Source organism: Haliotis asinina, chromosome 8, assembly GCF_037392515.1.
Source record: "Haliotis asinina isolate JCU_RB_2024 chromosome 8, JCU_Hal_asi_v2, whole genome shotgun sequence".
NCBI classification, from domain to species: domain Eukaryota; kingdom Metazoa; phylum Mollusca; class Gastropoda; order Lepetellida; family Haliotidae; genus Haliotis; species Haliotis asinina.
This window is the reverse complement of record NC_090287.1, coordinates 22,925,556-22,944,857: the sequence shown is the minus strand read 5'-3', so window position 1 is coordinate 22,944,857 and position 19,302 is coordinate 22,925,556. Positions and strand designations below refer to the sequence as shown.

Here is a 19,302-nt window from a genome sequence, read left to right as displayed (position 1 = left end):
TCAGAATAGTCGTAAATATTCAGTTCTTGTGACCACAGACAAAAAAATAAAATAAAAAGTTGATTTGAAAAGTGATGTGGTTTGATACACTGAATATGCAAATATATCAGGAGTAAACTTCTAGGTTTAACCCCGGGAAGTAAATATCTTTTCAGTGATTACTGTCCTCCCCAGAAAGTAAACATCTGCTGAAAGATGATTTTGTATTGATCATTTGTCCAAGCCAGCCATGATGATAACTTTTAAGGATTCACTTGGAATAAAAATAGAGTGTACAATAGTCCTGATAAACCAACCTGTACTTCAGCACCAGTGCCTCCTAAGGGAATAAAACCAAGAGTTGTAAGATTTCTAAGTATTCTGTTGACTTTGGTTGAACTGGGCTATGTGACCAGAGTGTTCTATATAGATTTGTTGTGTTGTGAGACACTGGTGTTGGACTTATGTTAGTGAAGTCCTCTATATGCTGTGTTATTGATCTTGCTGCTCTCTCCAACTGCTCTCCAGTTCACGGCTGCCACTGCCACAAGGCCACAGTGAGAACATGCCCTCAGTTGTTATTGTACTGGCTAGGGCCTAGACTTTGCTGTGGGCTCTGTGATGTTTCTTGTCTGTAGGGTTCAGTTTAAGTCGGATAGTCAAGGCATGTAAAATTCAGGAAGAACTTGTGACACATCCACGTGGACAACCCCTTGTTTGCCTTTAAGTGAGTAAGTGAACGAGTTGAGTTTTATGCCACTTTAAGCAATATACCAACAATATCATGTCAGTATTCATAGTATTCAGATAAGGATAACTCTGCTTGTTTACCAGTCCGGTTCCACGTTAGGAAGTATACAGGTTTAAAGCATATCATGGTGTAGTCGACATCAGGAATTGGCTTCACACAGGTGGGGAATCGAACCTGGGTCTTCAGCAAACTTTGAATATGAATATGAATGTTGTAACCCTGGATCTGAGAATGCATGTTCTGTCATTTTATCTATTTTCATGCCTATTTATGTTCATTCTCTTTGTGTGAGGCTAAACATCCCATGAAGATTTTGGTTAAGGTTGTTCTTCGGTAACCCATGCTTGTCATAACAAGCTACTGACATTTGCAGATAGACTCACTGAATTGATAGCCGCATGTGATCATATCCAAATGGAGTAGATTAATGCTTGTGATGTTGATCACTGGATTGCCTGTTAAGATTTGATTATTTACAGTCAATCTCAAGACAGAAATGTAGACTGGTTTCTTAAAGTGGACTGGAATATTTACATGGTGTGATCTTTCTTCAGATAACAATTTCAAAATGTGCTTTTGAAATAAGGATTTTGGTTTTGTCGTCTGTGTTTATATACAGCTTAGACTTTTGTACCTTTGGATATTAGGGGTGAAATACTATACCGCGATATGAGTAGAACCATGGTATTTTGCCTTCAGTGGGGTCTAGAAACTCAGATCATATTGTCAAAATCTATTTGTTTATTTATTTTATTTTCTGCATTATGATCATTTCTCATTTACCGAACCAAAATGGACCAAAGACAGGAACCTGTACCACACTACGTACCGTTCTGTGGTACGAGCGCACTGTTTCACCCCAGTTGGATATATATGCAGCAGAAATTTCTGATTAGCAAAGTCAAATCTCTCAGCATCAAAATGTCATTGTTTCCTCATCCTGTACAAAAAGTCATGAACTGAGAAAGGTTTCTGTTCCCTAGACTTTGCACATTTCAAACTAGCTGACAAGTTCATCCTGTTTTTTAAAACTTGATTCATCATCGAAGTTAGGAACTATAGGGGCTGTATAGTGATCCAGGTGCTGTTAAATATTCTAGGACTTTGTACTAAATTTTATAACTTTGAACCTCATTTTCAGTTTTTGTAAGATTACATTTGAATGCATGTTCTTTGATGCATGTGAGTCAGTCATCTCGTTGTCAAAGTGGGCCCCAAAAATTACACTAATAACAGGTTGTAGATGACAAAGACATACATTTTAAGAGCTCTTTCATGATTCAAATATTCAGACAGCTGATCCCTGTGCTTCGCCATCAGGGTCTTTTATGTATACCTTGCCCCAAGAGAACATCCAATATGAATGGGGTGTGGCAGCCATGGTGGGCAAGTTGAGGCTAGTGATCCAGCGAGCTTAAGACAGCGGGATCGAGCCCACCTGTGACTAGGTGTTAAAATCTTGGAGTCAGTTTTGTGTGCAGACTCTTCCAGTGTTTTTACATCCCTTAGTGTATAGTACTTAACCCTGTACAGTTAAAAGAGTCTGTTAGTAAATGTCCAGATGGTGACCACATCAATATGTTTAAAAACCTAGTTGTGGGTACAGCAACATGTAGTAAAATCCACCCAGCTTTGAATGGGTATCTTGTAAGGACAGGAAAGCCACATTAACTTGGTGTGCTTAATGGTTGCTAAAGTACTAGAATTTGTACTTTCTAAATGGCATTGTGTAATCATAATTTTCAGCTGAGGGAGCTGTGCCAGTTTGCACGTATCAGGGTGGTACACAGTTGTCTGACTTTTGTCGAAGTCACACTGGCTGAGTAGGTAAGGCAGCTGACTTTGTGTGCTGGCGATAAGGTGCCTGACTTTGAGGGTGCGAGTTCGAAATCCCAGATGGGATTCAACTGGAAAAAGTACTAGAATTTGTACTTTACTAAAGAAAGTATAATCCCAAATATGACAAATGTTACATGAGACTACTTTCTAAATGGCATTGTGTAATCATGCTGACTCTGTATGTTTCCAAGAGACATTTCACCAGGACAGTTCTGTCTATGAGGTAATATGGTGAAGATGCTGAAGACCTGGGTTTGATTCCCAAGACTGGCTCAATGTGGGAAACCCATTTTTTGTGTCCCCTGCCATATTGCTGGATTATTGCTAAAAGCAGCAAAATCAAAAACAACTCATTACTGTTCATGATGAGCTGTGTTAAAACAGTTTAAGATGTCAGTGCTGAATTATATATCCAAATAATTATGGACAGAAATCATCAGTCACATCCAGCTGTTGTGCAGCCTTTATGAGACACAGTTCAAGTGTGTTTTACAAAATTAAATAGAATTGACAGTAGTAAAGCAGAAGCAATCGACTGAATCCAAGTCTAGAAGATTTCCTATTCCCTTCAGGCTGTGTTAAGATTACATTAACAGTCTTGTGGGCAGGAGAGGCCAGCTCAGGTCACGCCTTACCAAGTAACTCCCTTACATAACATGTCCAGCCAACCATGTGCACAGCTGTGCAGGAGGCAGCAACAATTGCTGGTATGTTGTGTACAAGGGTCATCTGGAGGTCTGCTGTGTCCCTGAAGTACTCAGAACAAGGCCTACTGGACACATCCAGCTAGCCTGTTACGGTCAATAACCTCTGTGCCACACCAAGTTAGCCAGTGAGCCGAAGGTGGTTGGAACTGGTCAGGTGGTCATGTGTGTGTAAGGTCAGTGCTACTCCCAGCTGCCAGACAACATCGTAAACATGTTATCGGAGCTTTGGAGATCTGTGCCTAGTGTGTATTAATTAGGCGTCCACCACATCCAGACGGATTATTCAACTATTAATAGTATATCTGACATTAGTTCTTCCTTGTGGATTTGATAACAGTCATGAAAGGAAATAGTCAAGTAGAGATATTTGTATTCAACATGGAGGAAGGTGTAAACACTTGATGAGAGTGGCATATAAACAGGTACGGAGCGGTGTCAGTGTTTGATGGTGTCAGATATTGCAGCCCTGGGTCAGTGTATGTTAATCCTGCAGGGCTGACAGTGTGACATACACGCTGTCTGTCTGACTGGCTGACTGGTTAGCTCACCTGTCAAATGTGTATGTTGTCACATTGTTGGTGAAGTTGGTGAAATCTGTCCTCATGTGCTAAGCTTTAGGCACTTGATGAGCTTGCCAGTAGCCATGTGAACTGTTCTATATGTTTTTGACTTTGTAATGCATGTATGTTGTTTATGCATATTCATGTCTGATTATTTTGTGTTTTAATGGACATGTGTAAATGACAACATTATTTCATGGCAATTACATAGAAGCTATGGGTATCATTATCTTTTCAGGTCAGTAATGTTTAAATATGATCTCCAATTTTCATCTGTTCATGATGATAGTTGAAGATACCATGTTTTCATGAAATGCAAAAACAGTTACTGATTTATGGGCAGCATGGTAGCTTAATGGTTAAAGTGTTTGTTCCTCATGCTGAAGACCCGGTTTCAATCCCCCACATGGGTACAATGTGATAAGCCAAATTCTGGTCTGCACAGCTGTGATAGTATTGGAATATTACTTAAAATGATGTAGAACCATATTGACTGACAACATTTGATTTTGGTAGGTTTGAAATAAAAGCAGCATAAAACCATCCTGACTACATTTGATTATGGCTCATATTGAAATTCACGTTTTAAACATAAAAGTAATCGCCATGACAACCAACTCTTGTGTGCACTTGGGAAAACATTTTGCCTGTTAAGTCATTTCTTAGTTGAAGGTATTGGCTGTTAGTAAATGTTGTTTCCTGGTACAAGACGAAGTAGGAGACTGAGTATGAACTAGGTAGACTAACGTTGGTGTAAGATCAGGTCTATCAAATATCCTTATGAATACTGTGTCAAGTTCATCCAACCATCCTCATAATACTGTCTGAATATATATTCATTGTCTTTGTGGACTACCCTGAAGTCTGAATTCTGGGCCTGTAGTCATGGTTACATGCACATTTTTTCACCTTTTCAGCATGCTAAAATGAAGGTACTTCTTGCCAAAACATACTTTTCTTCCTGCTGAGATATGCAGCATACCATGTATAATTAAAGAAACAGTTTTCAGTATGTTCAAATGACAAAGTGAGAGTTTCCCCTTTTCCAATATTGGTCTACTTTGGAAATGTTATAGTCATGCCCCCATTCCTTACTGAAGATCAAGTCCATAGGTGTATAGTAATGCTTTCCTTTAATGAGGCAAGTCAAGATAAGCAAACAGTACAAGGATGCCAGTCTGTTAGATGGATATTTATCATTGAAAATATCATTTGAACTATTAATTATTACCTTAGAAACTTGTGCTAATCTAGAGATGTTATTACTGACATATGTGTGGGAGTCATTGTTATGGTGAATTTTTCCACTTACCTGAAAGTTTTGTGTCTGCAGGTATGTGTCTGTGAAGCAGTTGAAACCAAGATAAGGTGTTATCATGACAGTGACAGATTAACTAACACATTTACACCAGTTTACTCTCACTTAGCCAGAGTCTAACTAAAAAAGTCTTGTTTAAACAACATTGCACTATGGCTGTGTAAGAGATGTGCGAGCCAGGTAATTAGCATGAGCCGTTGTTTAAGGGCTACTGTCTGTATCTACATTGCGACACAATTTAAAGGTCACATGCAACCAAAAAATCAAACATAATTAAAACACATTTATCACTTATTCATGACATATAATATACATTGATGCTTTTAAATAAACAAATAAACAAAATTCTAAGCGTACAATCGCGATTCAAAAGTGCAATATTTTGTACTTGGGCTTACTTACCCCGAAACGAAGCGCTCGATAGACCGAACCCAGTCATAGCGGGTGGATGTGCACGCAAGTGTAACGATGGCTTCTGATTGGCTGTTTCATTTGCTGATATGCTGAGTGTTCATTATGTGTACAGACAGATGATCTGTTTGGGCATTTTAGAAGTATAGCCAGTCACAAGAAAGTAAGATTCTTTATGGATAACAACTTCTTTTTGTGTATTTGATGCGTCGTTTCAGTATGGATTCATAGACTGTTGTCAAACAAAATCATATACACTAAAAGAAGTCGTTATCCATGAAGAATGTATATAGAGATGCTGGGTTTGGAAAATACATGTCCTCTGAATTTGCGCTCGATCCAATAAAAAATCATGTCAGTAGAGATAGTAAACTACTGCGTGACTGGAATCTGTCATCCGTCAAAGTACAAAGCAGGACTTGAAAGTGACAAGAGTTTGCACCGGTTTCCGTCAGATTCAGTCATCCTAAAAAAATGAGTGTAGTTTGTTTGCAACCCACAGACATAAAAACATGTCATATGTATCACACGTGCCTAATTACATAATGTGGCAGACACGGGACTCGGGTGCACGAGTCATAAATCAACTTATTTTCTTTATGTCGTATAGTCTGATAGGTGTTAAGTTCAAATTGCACGTGGTCAATGATTGAAGCTGTGTATTGCATGTTGTCTTTAGCAGACAGGCAGACAGACATATGGGTGTGAATAAACCAGACACTCAGCTTTCTCTGTGACAGAAACTGCTTACTACAATCAACAGGTTGTTTTACGTATCGAGTAGATTATTTACTTGTTTGTGTACACAACCAAGATTAGACTACTGCTCACGACCACAGACGCTGGGCATGCATACTGTTTCAAGCTCCGCGAACCTATTCACTGCGCATGCGTTATGGACGCAGCGCAGCACAGCAGTTGAAACCAGTTTTCCCCCCAGTGCTGGGGGGAATTTAGTGAAACGTTTGAACTCCGATTTCGCGGGCTTTTTTTTCATCACGTTTTTTCCAACTTTATAGGTTGAATTGGCATTTTTTATGATTTGTTTCGTTAAGTGCATACCTAAAGGTACCAGAATCTGCAAAGTTGTGTTTTACGTTGCATGTGACCTTTAAGATATATACACAAGTGTGTGTGTGTTTGTAATATTAAAATTCAGTAAACAATTAAGAAGCTTGCCTTTCCAGACAAAATAGCATTTATGCTACCTGCATTCATAACATGATTACAAAAGTACATGAAATCATAAATAACATGAAGGATACAATATATACTCTTAAAAAAAGTAGGGGAACTGTACTTTCAATGAATGATTGTCGAAATAGGGTGTTATATGAGATTGAATCAGTGTTGATACAATAAAAATGGATGTTTTGAGAATGCATCAGCACATGGGTTTCATTCAAAGCAAAGTTATTTGTTCAGTTATCCCCCTTGTTAGGTGACTGGAGTATGACATGAAAATTTCATGTTTACTGTTTTCAGTCGGTAATGTGTGATTTGGCCCTGAAAACCCTGACCATGCACAGATGCAAGAAAATTATAGGAAAAAAAAAGTGATTTCAGTGATTTATCGACCTGCCTGAAAAATATCAAGATTCATAATGACACCCCATGCACTTGTAGGACGCTCGCACGTTTTACATGTGCTTCCCATGTATTGTATTTGCTTGTGGTAATAATGTGAAATGATGCTGCATACACAAGAAGAATGTCATTGTAATGTTCCTCAATGGGTTTTCTTTCTACGAGACTTCAAAGTTCAGGTTTTCCTATTTTTTTTTAAGAGTATATATGAATATAAACATCCATACCGCAAACATACTTTTAGTTTTGCAAAGAGCCAGATGGAAAAGTAAGATTGATTAAATCTTCTTGAAGTGGTAATAAAGTTATGTACTGATTTTATACTATCATGATTTATAGATCTGTGTAATTCTATGTTACCATACAGAACATCATTTATGATGTATCCATGTTTGTTTATTTTTGCATAAATAATCATGAACTAGTTAACATCACATCACTAACACAGTCATCCCTCACCATAACACGCGTCTTGGGGTCCACAGATGACCCTCTGCGTTATTAGACATCCGCGTTACAGTACATGTACCTATTTCATAATGTGGAACAAAGGCCAAGTAAAATCGTATTTTCCAAGGACATAACAAAACTGCTATTTCTTGTATTGTGCATAGTCAAAACTGTATAGTAGAAGGTGAAAATAAACAAACTTTGAAAATAAAGGCATATATATATATACAGGAAATTTGCAATCCAAACTCACTAGACATGATAGTTTAATTGTTGTTCCTGTAATGCTACCTGTTACTCAACTAAACCGGAAATAGTGATCAGCAGTGTACACTCTCCTACCCAGAGTTCCATGCGGTCAGCGAGCATAGTATCTCTGCCACAGGTCAGAAAGATGTGAAGATTCTTCACATCTTACATAGTCGATTTAATGTTATGTACACAATTCCTTAACTTCTTTATTTTTTATGAGTCTACACTCATTAAACATCGTTGTAAAATCGTTTAGTTTCACTGAGAAACTATCCTAAAACATGTAACCCTATTTTGATTTGCGCAGAGATCCTTTGTTTACATGGGTTGTACAGCTACACGTGCTGTCATCAAAGTTTTATGGACAGTAAATGATGCAGCTAGTATGAAATATAAATACGTGATGGCATAAACTTTACTGTCACAGTTGGTAGGTGCGAAAAATGGACCCCCATGAACGTGATAAGCGAAAGTTGTACAGGTATGGAATGAGGTAATGCCATTCTCTCGTGGTATCTCCATTGTTTTTGTCAACTGTTTTAATGAATAAAAATGGGATTGAATTTAATATATCTGACACCATACGTTCTCGGATGACTGTTTACCCGTGCTATAGCCTGGTGTATTGCATCACAGCAAACATTGTAAGTGCTCGACTGATGGCATGTCTTGTCTTATATGAGTTAGATCTACTATGATATTTCGCTGTTGGTATGATTATTATTGAGAAAACCGTGCATGTTTAAAGCATCTGAAAAACAATGGCTATGTACGAAAAACACGTTCAGTTGCCATCCGTGTTGAATTTCTCTAGTTTACGTTATTTTCCAGAGCGCAACAGCGGATTTGTTGATGAGCTATTTTCTCTTTCATGAAGGGGTGTGATCGCAGATCAACTTTTTTAATGGGAGCCACAGATTACCCTGCAGTTTAACCGAATACGCGGTATCACAACGCACATTATTGCGAGGGATGACTGTATCACTAATTGAGCATTTCTTCCACTCCTCCCCAAAAGTTCAAATAATACCATATCAGAGCACATGTATGTGGCTGTAACACAAATTTAACTAATATTACTGAGTGTTTTGTTGATACAGACTATAGCTCATCCGGACTAAGTGTTGTGAAAAAACTCCACTCAGCCAAATCCCACTCTGGCAATGTGAGAGACCTGTTTTGACAGAATCTAGCAAAGTCTGAGGACACCGTTACACCATATATTTGCTTGTTTTGTTTGCTTAACACTGCATGTATCCTGCTAGGTGATGACAGTCTGTACATTGGGACTAGACAAACAAGTAGTTGACATGGCCAGCATTGTTCAAGGTACATATATTGGAATTAGTGACATGCATGACATAAGGCACAGACTTTTCAACTGATCCGTCGAAATCAGAATCGACTTATGTATGTTTTTGTGTTTATGATTGAGTTAAAATTTAAAGGCACTTCGGCACTATTTCTGCCATATTGTGAACTAATTATGTTTATGATGTTATAATGATAAACGCTGTATAAACACAAAACAATCTTGATTTTCTCACCAAATATATTAAAGCAATTTCTTAAATAAACAAGACCTTTAATGCAATAAAATATGTCTTTCCTTGTAAAGTTCTTTAACTTACTTTAGCATCTTGATGAAACATGATAAGATTTGGACAATACTTGTCAATGGACTTGCAGAGCACATCCTTCAATTTTTAGCAATGTTTACAAGGTAGCTAATAACCAAATGTTAATTTTGTTGGGATGATGCACAGCATATGTATATATAGCTAAATTAAAGGTAAAAAAAGTTAGCAATAGGTGGAAACTGTAATGTAGTCAATTCCTTTTCCCGTTTTATAAGTCCTAGGTGGTATTAAACAAAAAAACCCAATGAAATGTCAGCGATAAACGATAAATGACCTTGATAACCATCATGCATTCACATGTCAGATAACATGTTATCATGACAGTGCATTCACATGTCAGATTGCATGTTATGACAACAGGATGTGGAACAACCAGTTGATAATCAGTGCATGAATGATATTACTCCATATAGCTGCTTGTACACTGTTGTTGTTAGACATCTTATCATGATGACATTGAAGAGTTATGAATGGCAATGTTTCCATGGTGATGAAACCTGCAGAGATAAGAAGGATATAAGGGCAACAGATATGGATGATTGTATTACAAGTTACAAATGATGTTGGAAGATAAAAGGATGTTAAGTATGATTGAGGAAGTGGCTCCCCCTACATCCTGTCATCTTTGGCTTGGGGCATGTATCTATCACCTTCCCTTGTGACAAATGGGCCCAGAAAGTACATCCTATGTACCGTATTCACCATAATAGGTGATCAGGGGATAGCCGTGAGATATATTAGCAGCAGATTTGGCTGTAGACCTTGACCAGTATTACAATGAGAGGACAAAACTACTTTGCTCCTGCAGTTTGGGACAAGAACCTGAACTTGGACAAGACACTTGTAACCTGAATTTTCCATTTGGTTTTAGTATGAATTTATGGACTTTCAAACACCGAGGCATAGGGCACTGTGCTAGTCCTAGCTTTTTATCAGTGACAAAAGTATCATGCATGGTCTGGGGCGTTTGTTTTGTTTCCCCTCACACCCATGAAGGTCCGGGTTAGAATTATTTTCAGTAACCCATCAGGATTATGTGGTTAGCCTTGCTGCTGACATGTGTCATCACTTTCCAATTGTACAGATTGATGTGTATGCTGTTGATCACTGGATTGTCTAGTCCAGGCTCGATTATTTACAGACTTCCGCCATATAGCTGGAATATAAGTATAAAACTAAACTCACTCACTCACTTACTAGATCTGATTTTTTGCACTCACAAACTGCTGTCATATAGCTAGAATATTGCTCAGTACGGCATGAAACTGAACTCTTTCGCTCAATCATTTGTTTCCTTCAAATCAAATGCTTGGTGTCAGATGACGTGGATGCAAGGTTACAGAAATCAGTACAAAATATCTTTTGTATTCTCGTTTTGGATTAAAAAATGTGACGTTGATTTTGTTGAACACCAGTAGGGATTTCGGATCAGAATAAGTAGTGAGCAGGTTGTCATAACATGTTTAGGAAATTTGTTTACAGAACAACAAACAAAATTATTTTTTAAGGTTTTATACTTTGTGGTAGACATTGTGTGTATTATATACAGTATTGTAGACTTTGTAGTGATTCATGTTTATACTCACTCCAGCATATGCTTTATAATATAGAATCATTTGCTTGTATGATCTGTATGCACTGAAAACATACTGATGAATTTCACTCACAAAGGGTAGGCGCAGTAGTTGGAACAGTGGAACAAATGGGTGTGTGGTATGTGATGAATATTACCTGAGATCAACCCTACTTGTTCTTAGTGTTTCATTTACATGTTAAGTGGCAAGGTAAAATTATGACGATTTGTAATCCTACTTCCACTGCATTCGATTTACATTTTGTGTTTAAAGTGAAATTCATTGGTGTGTTTTCCCAGCATGAGGTTAGATGGGTGGTCAAAGGCATGGTGCTAATTACAGTTACTACGGTGTGCACTTAACACAAACAGGGTAATGACCTCACTCTGCAGGGCAAAAATCAGGCTTGTGTATGTTAATGAACACAAAACAGTAGACAACAGGCACCCAGCACGTTTTGGACTTGTGTCAAGATGCAGAATTTATGAGGCTTTTTATATTCTGGACAATGTTCTTGTTATAGCATATACACTGGATAGTCTTAATCATTAGGCCATCATTGTGAAAAATCAATGTAACAGATCTGTTTTTCCATCTGTTTTTCCAAATATAACAGCATGTGTTTGCCTTTTCCTGCTCATGTGTTTATTGGCAATTGTTGAGTTTTTATCATCCATGTGAACAAGAATATGTTTATAATGGTCTGTAGCCATAGGTGGCCAGTAGAATCTTGAATTGGCCAGTTTATCACCATTCACCATCACCAGTTACTGTAACGGGAAGGTGTCAGTACATAGGTACCATTCAGGCATGTAGTGGGTTTGAACCCCAGATTGGAATGAGTTATAGGTTAATGCTACTTTTAGCAATATTCCAGCAATATCATAATGATGAACTTCAGACATTGCACCCATGAGGAGAATTGACGCTTGGTCTTAAGCGTGAGAAGTGAATGCTCTAACCACTAGGCTACACCACAATAAAACTAATCCCATTCACTCACTCCATCCAATGTGCTGCATACATGGTAAGAAAGTCAACTCGATCCACCAAAACAAGTGGCATTAAGTGCAAACAAACATCGTAGGCTGATCGTAAACAAGATGATTTTTATCTAAATAGCAAGGCCACATGTCACTCAGTCAGTTCTGGATGCTGTGATGCCTAATGAGGTACATGTTCGTGCAGTGTCAATCAGCACCTAATACATGTTCACTGGACATGTTTATTGATGATTGTTATCAATCATTGCGGCAGAAATACTTTTCAGTTCGTAACTGCTCACCCATTAGTCTGTCTCAGTGTGCCTCATTAAGTCAGACCAATTATATTTCTTCTTTAATGGATCTTTGTAGTCAGAAAACCTGAAGGCAAGGAGGGAAAAAGACTAAAATAAAGTCACTAAAGTAATATACCTTCTAAATATTTAAAGTATTTTACTTTTGACAAAGTATGAAGTGTATATGGTTTGAAAAGAAGCATCTGAAATATTGTTCCTGTAAGTTTGCATTTTGGCTAATATGACAGGCAGATACATAAAACAAGAAATACAATTGGTCTGACCTTATGTCAAATGTTGAAGTATCTCATAATTACTAAACAGTCTCATCAGATTCACATTAAATATTTCAGTGGGGTAACTTAATCCTTAGTCCAACTGAAGATCCGACTTGGGTGTTTGAAGCGTATTTTTGTGTCCCTTGCTGCAATATTGCTGGAATATTGCTAAAAGGAGCATAAAACTAACATGCTGTAGTATGTTGAAAAACTGTTCATATTCTTTTAAGCTTAACTCACGGACTCACTCGTGCCAGAATGGGGATTTGTCTCATCAGTAACGGTGAAATATAAAAGTACAGGTTGGTCAGATGGTGGTAGAACATAGTTTACACAGCGTTATAGTAAAAAATGTTATATCCAGCTATTTATTTGCTGTTTGATAGAGTTTAACGAGGCATTAAAGTCTGCTCTAGCTCCTGGAACATGTAGTTCAGACATGAGGTAGTGTAGTCAGTTCCTTGAACAGCTTCCTGCATCTGACTAATATGATTTATGAATAATTACCGGCAGTTTCATTGATGTTTCTCTTCAGTAGCCTTGACGTGTGTTGTGCTAGTACTACTCAATCATTGTGTTATCTAATATTAAGGAAATTACAACTGTGATGTCACTTTAGATCGTAACTTCCTAGTTCATGGCTCGGTCTGTGATACTTATACTTGATACGGTCCATGCTCTTCAACCATGCTTTCTGTCACCGTTGACATTTGAGCTTTACACATGAAGTGAAAAATATCAAAACTATATAACCCAACAATTACTAATTGAAGAAAATTACGAAATTAAATATGGACAGTTAGCCTTATGGTTGTAATGGGTGTTTGTCACGTCAAGAGACAGAGTTTAATTCCCCACATGGGTAGAAGGTGAGAATCCAATATTATTGAGTCCCCAGTCATATTACTGGAATGCTGCAAAGAACAATGTAAAATATTACACATACACTGATTGTCATTTTTATAAATACTATAAATACACAATGTCACTTAGGTGCATGACTCTGAAGATGTGGGTTCAAATCTCAAGTGGGTTTCAACCCAATAAAAGTACTAGTCAAGTACCCTATCTTTAACACTGTAGCAGTTTGAGGGGAAAATTTATTCCTACCATCTTCTGCCTTAATCCAACCTTTCTGCCTTATTCCATCTTTCTGCCATCTAGTAAACTATTTCCCTGCCATACTGAAAATAAAATTTTGAATGAAATATTCATGTGCCTCTTTCTCCAGCAAGGTGCCTTTGTACAAAGCACTACCTGAGCACTAAGGTGATTGTTACTCCCATACCATAGACTTATGACTGGTGTAGCGCTAAGATTGCGCTGTACTGCGGCACCCAGGCATGCATGTTAAAGGAACATGGTATCCTGCATCTGCAGGGGTTCAAAATGTTTTTGTAAAAGCCACTTTAAGAAAGTAACTTGTCCTGACTAATTTACCACTTGCCCTGATTTTATGACATAATCATGATGAATGAAAGAATAAATCAACATGGTATTTGATGTTAATGTTTACTGACCTATTTCTCGAAAAGTGATGAATAGCTAATAAAGACAAACCTATTTTATTATCATTTGCAAAATTTATTAGCTGATTTTGAGCAAACATGAGATGAAATCCAAGTTCATTTGTATTTTGAAAACAGAAAATATCTAGCAGCCCATGGGCAAGTAATAAATCATCGTCTGATTGCCCGAAATGAATACTGACTTGTCCAGGGTTTTTGGCGATGGGATTTTTTAACCCCTGATCGGGGACAACTGTTTAAAATTACCTTCTGTACATATAGACTAATAGGCCACTTTGTATGAGCCTGAAGATCCCGTTTTGAACCCCACAAATCTCTTGCTGCTTGAATGGATTGGGTTGTCAGGCTCACTGACTTGGTTGACTCATGTCATCGGTTCCCAATTGCGCAGATCGATACTCATGCTGTCGATCACTGGATTTTCTGGCCCAGACTTGATTATTTTTACTCGCTGACGCCATATTACTGGAATATTGCTGAGGGTGGCGTAGAACTAAACTCACTCACTCTTGTTGATTGAAAGAATTTTCTGAAACCAAAACTTCATCTATGTGAACACAATTCAACAAATGCCTGACGTCTATTTTTGTGGAGGTTTATGCCTTTTGAACACAGTAACTTTTAGCATGATTATGACTGTGAGATCATAGTCACAAAATAAATCAGATTATGGACTGTTTAATGTGTCCTTCATAGTTCTTACTCTTAGTGGGTTGATTCTTTTTGCCAAGGAAATCTAGGCTTAAATGATCTTTCATGCAAGTTGTCAACTTGATGAATAATTTGCAGTCCACTTGCTGAGGTTGAAGGTCGTTCTCTCAAAGGCTACCAACCACCATTACCAAAACTATCATCACATTTGCTCATCTAACACTAATTAGACTATATGGCTATCAACATTCAGTGGCAGTTGGGTGATTTGGTGGTTACAGCATTTGCTTATCATACCAAAGACCTGGGTTCACTTCCCCTCATGAGCACAATGTCTGAAGCCAATTTCTGGAGTCCTCCTGCTGTGATATTACTGGAATATTGCTAAAAGCAGTGTAAACCTAAATTCATTCAATCACTCACTCACCTACATTCAATGTAAAACCTCTGTCACTTGCTCACTAAACATTTATGCTAGCACAGACGTGTTAATCATTTTTTTCCAGATTGGTATACCTCATAAATTTAAATATATCATATATATAATCGCTATAATATTATATATGTATATTTGTTATCTTTAAGTCAAAGCACCAAGTTTTGAATGACTTCAAACATAAGAAATGACTAAGGTTGTTTTGACAAAGCTGGGCAAACTACAGACTTTCATGACAGGAATTGGCTTTCAGGCTGATGGATCCATCAGCTGTTTGCATGGTAATAAATATGTGTTTGAAAATGGAAATAATGTTATTTTGTAGTTGATGTCAACACACCTACGTGACATGATCTGAGCAGAGAGAAGGAAAGTACATTAATCATGTTTAAGGTCATGTTAACATCTGTAGACGATGCAAGTATGAAGATCTTAGATTGACATGGTTCTTGCAAGAAAAATTTAGACTTTTGTGGTAGGAGATACTCCATTTTGTGGTAGGAGATACTCCATTTTGTGAAAATTGATTTCTTGCTATGTATGTTACCTGCATTTTTACATGATGAAATTATGGACTGGTGTGACAACTATCAACAGTCACCCTGTTGCCATGACAATAGATGAAATTGTTACTGATTAGCTGGTTACCATGAAACAAAGCAGTCTGCTTTACGGACAGACGTTGAGTTATTAAATCTATTAAGGAGTGAGTGAGTTTTACACCATATTAGCAGTGTTCCAGCAATAGCAATATCATTGCTGTCGACAGCAGAAATGGGCTTCACACATTCTAACCATGTACATAATCAAACTTGGGTCTTCAGTGTGGCAAGGAAAAACTTTAACCACAAGGCTACCCTTGATAGGTAAGTGGAATGCTGAATATCCAGATGTGGTTTTAAGCCCAGTTCACTCACTCATGATCAAAGGGACCTTTTGAAAATTTATACCTGTTTCCAAGTATGTCGTAAACATTCCTTCTGGATTATGGTTGCCAGTTTCCTGTGGGTGACACAGATATACAAACTGAAAGAGATTAAAATTTTTCAAAGTCAAAGCTATCCCTAGTGATATCCCTAAATATCCACATGGTCATCTCCCTTGGCAGTGGCCTCACTGCCTCAACCCCTTCATAATTTTTTCTGTATTGTAATACACAGACATGTCAGAAAAGATTATTTGATCAAGTTATCTTACAGACTTATTTTACATACGGTCAGTAGATGTTGCATTGTTACTAGTTTAGTGTTATTGTCATATTTATTATTATTATAGGTATTAGGAAGTTTCCAGCCCTTTTTAGATTTTACCGCCCAAATTAACTTCACCATGTCACAAAATATTCAAAATATTCACAAAATGTTCATTAGTTAAATCGGAGCCAAAACCTAAATCAAAGTTTACATCTAGTTCATTTTCTAGCCATATTGATTTGTCAGTCATTACAGAGTTATTGTCTTCCTCCCAGTCGGAAATTCAATCATCCATGTGGCAATCCCCACATGACTTTGAGTTAAGTAATGATGAGAACATCTGCGGCCTACAGAGGCAAACAGATTTCTCTCCTTAGTTCAAAATGTGGCATACGCATATGACATGGTTGGTCCCAAGGTCAAGAGTCATTCCCCATAGGGCGGCGCACTGCTCTGGTTGCCAATACTAAGGCTTTGAGCTGAATGGAAATGGTCCCTGGCTGCCAATCCTTGGGGGGCAGCTTCCAAGTTAGCTTGCCTGCTGAACTGGCCATCATCTCACACTTGTGTGATTCAGCATTCCCTATCCCATTCATCCTATGCCATTCATAATTGGGATCTGCTGGCTAGTGTTCCTCAATTGGATAAGGACTCGAGCTTATTGGACCCTAGGAGTCACAGAGAAAGTGGAATTCTTTGTTCTCCTAGAGACTTCAAGGAATTGGACATTGGAGCCTGTTCTTCCATTGACATATTATCTTTGCAGCTGGTGCTGCTGCTGCCGGTGTTCAAGGATTGTGCGTGATTTAAAAAGGATTCCTTAGTGGCTATGTCGGTGCATGAGGTTGCATTGGCTCACTCCTTTCTGGATGCGTTATATCAGGGTGTATCATGGTACTCAGCACATTCACTCCTATGGAGAGGATTCATAAGCTGAGCTTAGACCAGAATCTACCAGAGCCTACTGAGGAGTTGATGTTTCAACAGCCATTGAATTTGGAGGAGATTGGAAACAAGGGATGCTTTTTACTTCCAGGAATCTTAATCAATGTTTAGCTTCGGCTCTACTGCACAAGAACAGATATAGAAAATTTTTAAGCCTGGATCTCGCAGATGCTTATCTTCATGTGCCTATACATGATCAAAAATCAGAGATACCCGAGATTCGCAGTAAATTGTTGCAGCTATCAGTTCAGAGTCCTACTATTCAGGATATCCCTTGCTCCATGGCTGTTTATGGCATTGATGACCCAATCATATCCTTTCTTCATCAGAGACATATATCCATGCACAGGTATCCAGATGATTTTATAGTCATGAACACAATTTCAAACAAGCTGGTAAGGCAGACGAGAATGGTGATTCATGTGCTTACGCATCTGGGACTAACCATTCATCCGGAAAAAATCAGAATTAACACTGTGCCCGAGTATAAAGTTCTTGGGAGCAATTTTGGATGCAAGAACTTGTCGCATTTATCCTCCACAGGACCGAAAGTTGAGGACCAGAATATCAGGTCAAGGCAGTCGTTGGTCAGGAAATTGATGTCTTTACTGGGGTCTCTGACTCACAGGACTTTACCCTGTGGGGCAGAATACATCTTCGTGAATCCCAAGTTTGGATAAGTCAAAACAGAACCGTTGATCTAATTACATTAATTGTCTGCCTGGATCATGTCAAGGCAGAATTACTTTGGTGGACTATGGAGTCAAATGTTCTTCCGGGCACCCCATTTCATTCACCTTCTCAGGTTTTCACAGTATATTTGAATGCTTCAGCCACAGGATATAATATGGAGCGTGCACGGACCTGTTGGCAAGTTCCGGACGCATGGTCTCCTCAGGAGAAGATATTGCACATCAATGTTTTGGAGATGCTAGCCATTGTAAAAGCCTTTCCTTACTGGAGCTGGAAACTGCATGGCAAGGAACTCATGCTAGCTACCAACAAATCCTATGTCAACAAGCAGGTAGGAACCAGATCTATGAATCTTCGAGTCATGCAACGCCTGTTTGCCTTGGCTGAACGTACAAGATGTTACTTAAGGGCTCATCATATTCCTGGACGTTTCAACATTCACCTGCAGGAACAGTCGTCTTCCAACATATGCCAGTTCAGTGCCAGATCCAGGGATCTTTGGAACATATGATTGCTTATGCCTTCCCCCTCCTGGTTCAAGATGCTACTGGAATTTCTGAGCAAGATTCCGTTGCACAACTGTGTAGTTCGTCTACTGGCTCCCCTCTGGTCACCAAGGACTTGTCTCATCACTCTCCTCCAGCTTCTTCCTCCAGCTTCTCACAGACTCTCCTCTGCCTTTGCCGAAATGGGACAATCTTCTCAGGCAATCAGACTCATTACGGCTCCACAGGAACCTGCTGAACTTGTCTCTCTATGTGTGGAGGCTATCCGGGAATCACCTAAGCAACAAGGATTTGATAATGACTCATCCCTGACAATTACCCGATCTGTTAGACCCTCCACAGCAGCACTCTATAATGTTAAATGGATCGATCCATCAAGTGGAGAAGAGACTGAGGACTCTTGGATTCCCCAGTATCTATCCACATTATTCCGGATTTCTTCCTGTTCTTGAGAGATGTCAGGAAACTAAGACATAATACCATAGAGGTATATAGATCAGCCATTGCTTCAGTTTATGATGTTGTAGGATTGTCAGTAGGATCTAACTTTATACTTCATAAGTTGATCAGATCCTTCCAGATCAAGGATGTCAAATCTACCATCTTTCCGAAATGGGACTTTTGCTTAGTTTTGAAATGTTTGAGGAAAGCTTCTTTTGAACCTTTGCAGGCCACAAGCTTAAAGTTTGTATCGTTTAAGACAGTGTTTTTGCTGGCACTCCAG

At 38.4% G+C, this 19,302-nt stretch overlaps 1 protein-coding gene across 4 annotated transcripts in view; it reads left to right on the top strand.

The window, feature by feature from the left end:
* LOC137293435 (RAC-gamma serine/threonine-protein kinase-like) overlaps positions 1 to 19,302 on the top strand; it is a 64,677-nt gene that overhangs the window by 13,216 nt on the left and 32,159 nt on the right. The window contains exon 1 of one of the 4 annotated variants that reach the window (XM_067823970.1): positions 3,394 to 3,449. The exons of 2 other annotated variants lie outside the window; for them this stretch is intronic. The gene's annotated coding sequence lies outside the window, so the exon portion shown is untranslated. One more of the 4 variants, XM_067823969.1, reaches the window with a different exon arrangement.